Below are 3,004 nucleotides of genomic sequence, written 5' to 3'. Positions count from 1 at the left end.
CCATCACTGGAAAGAGAGGCCCATTGGACTTGCCAACTTTATATGCCCCAGTACAGGGGAATGCCAGGGCCAAGGGGTGGGGGTGGGTGGGTGGGGGACTGGGGGGGGAGTGTATTGGGGACTTTTTGGATAGCATTGGAAATGTAATTGAGGAAATTACCTAATTAAAAAAAATAAATAAAAAAGAGAGTTCTACTCTCTACTATACCACTCTATCTAGCATCCTTACATATCTCAGTGTAGAAACTCTCACTTAGGATGTCCATTTCAAAATTGGAAGAGTAAGAATTCAAAACAACCACGTTGAAGTAGTAGGAAATGTTAACAGTTCACTTGCCCTGTAGTTTGCAATTTGCATAGATGGATTTATCTGAAAATTCACAGCAAAACTGTAAAGAGTATGCCTTATTTCATAGGCTGTGAGAACTAGTCCACAATTATTTTCCAGAAAACTGAACTTTTGGACTGAAAATAAATATGCTTGTTTTATTTTAGCATTTTAAAAATATTTATTTTATTTCATGTGCATTGGTGTTTTTTGCCTGAGTGCATAAGGCTGTCACATGCCCTAGAACTGGAGCTATAGACACCTGTGACTAGCCATATGGGTGCTGGGAATTAAAGCCAGGTTCTCTGGAAGAGCAGCCAGTACTCCTAACCATTAAACCATCTCTCCAATCTCTTATTTTAGCATTAAAAAAAAAAGATTTATTTATTATGTAAGTAGCAGCTGTCTTCAGACACACCAGAAGAGGGAATCAGATCTCCTTATCGGATGGTTGTGAGCCACCTTGTGGCTGCTGGGACTTGAACTCAGAACCTTCAGAAGAGCAGTCAGGTGCTCTTACCCACTGAGCCATCTCACCAGCCCCTTATTTTAGCATTTTAAATGACATTTTCCTCTTATGTATGTTGGCTCTTCCTATTTTGGCCGAGTGTCTCAGAAGAGAAAGACAGGAACTTTGCTTCAGTCTTTGTCATTCAGAACAGCAGCCTGAAGGGGTCAGTAGAAGAGTCTATGTGGCTGGAAGGAGCAAAGGTTGAACCCACCCATGCTGAGTGCTTCCAGTCTGCTCTCCTCCTTGACATTGCTAATTTTTTTTTTTCTCTCGGTGTACTGATCTTTTTTCTAAGACCTGTCAGATCCTGAAGGGATTGGCAATCTACCATGTTTGTGTCAGGGAAGAGAGAATGCTTGTGTGGGGGTGGATTCTCCCATTTGGGCAAATTCGGAAGTCCGTGTTGGGAGGCTGTACTGGCTAGTTTTATGTCAACTTGACACAAGCTAGAGTCATCAGAGAGGAAGGAGCCTCAGTGGAGAAAATGCCTCCATAAGATCTGGCTGTAGGCATGCCTGTAGGCCAGTTTTTAATTTAGTGGTTGACAGGGAAGGCCCAAATCGTCGTAAGTGGTGCTTATCCCTGTGCTAGTGGCCCTGGGTTCTATAAAAAAGCAGGCTGAGAAAGTCATAGAGAGCAAGCCAGTAAGCAGCATCCCTCTATGGCCTCTGCATCAACTCCTGCCTCCAGGATCCTGCCCTGTTTGAGTTCCTGTCCCAGTTTCAGAAGTATACACACAATAAACTGTTTTCTTCCCAACTTGCTTTTTGGTCATAGTGTTTTATTGCAGCAATAGAAACCTTCACCAAGACAGATGACTTCACATTAACTTTTGAGCCAGGGTATGTATCTCACTGAACCCGGTGCTTGCCGTTTTGGGAATCTAGCTCTTGTCCTCGGCAAGAGGAGGAAACACTCTAAACTTATGAGCCATCTCTCCAGGCCTTCCACTGTATTTTTTGAGATAGGGTCTCTCCCTGAACTTGAGCTCACCAATTTATTAAGCTGGCAGACCAATGCGCTCCAGGGATCCACCTGCCTCCACCCCACCTTCTGTGCTGTGATTAGAAGCATGTACTGCACTTGGCTTTTGTGTGGATGCTGGGGATCCAAACTTGGGTCCTCAGGCTTGCACAGAGACACTGTACCAACTGAGCCATCTCTCCAGCCTGGCAACCATGTTGTTAATAAATGAAAACCGTAGCTGACTCCCACCCCTAGCTAGATTCCCTGAAGCCACATCGGACAGCTCACGACTTCCTTTAATTCCAGATCCAGACGATCTCACACCCTCTTTAGAATTTCTTGGAAACTGCACTCATGTACACGTAGCCAAACACAGGCACACACAAATACATAAAGAAAAAAAAATAAAGATAAGTCTTTTATTTTTAATGGTGAAGAGCATTCAAAGGAGATACTCAGCGTCAACCTCCGGCCTCCACATTAGTGTGTATACATGAGCACATACTCACATGTGCATGTGCCTACGAACACCCACTACCTGTAAAACCAGCATGCCTCTCCTGCAGCACTCTGTCCGTCCTGTTTCTTGTCTCAGGGCAAGCTCCCACTCTTCATGAGAAGCTCATGATTCCCTCTCTGACCTCCCATCATTCCATGCGGATGCTTTTCCAGTCCCTTGATGACCTTCTGAGTGTCTCTAGCTGATGGAGTTTCTAATCCAAATTTCTAAGAGAGGGAACAGACATTGTTGCTAGGGGACTGACTACCCAGGCATCTGCCTATAGAACGATGGGTATGGTCACTGGCAGGTTGTAGAAGATGCTCTGGTTCCTGCCACTTCTTCCTCAGCATCCCTGAAGGCCACCTGGGAGTAGTTTTCTCAGGACGGGAATTCACAGCACTGAACTGAGAAAATGATTTGGTCACCCTATGTCAAAGATAGATCAGCTTGAGAGGCCACAAGGGGGCCCTTCCTCTCTGCTTGACTTTAGCCTGCACATGGACTTTGTCCTATAGGTGAGGTACAAGCAGGAGTTTGCCTCAGCCTGTGCTCACTTCCTGGTGAGTGAGGGCTGTCTGGTGATGAACCATGTTCATACACAAGGAGACTATAGAAATCAGCCATTTCTGTTTTAGCACAGAGACAAGGCGGAGGAGTTCCAGGAGGTGATGATGTGGCCTTGTTATCATATCTGTTG

The sequence above is a fragment of the Mus caroli genome, chromosome 9, assembly GCF_900094665.2.
Source record: "Mus caroli chromosome 9, CAROLI_EIJ_v1.1, whole genome shotgun sequence".
In the NCBI taxonomy this organism is placed as follows: Eukaryota; Metazoa; Chordata; class Mammalia; order Rodentia; family Muridae; genus Mus; species Mus caroli.
The sequence above is the reverse complement of the archived record's forward strand: the minus strand, read 5'-3'. Positions refer to the sequence as shown.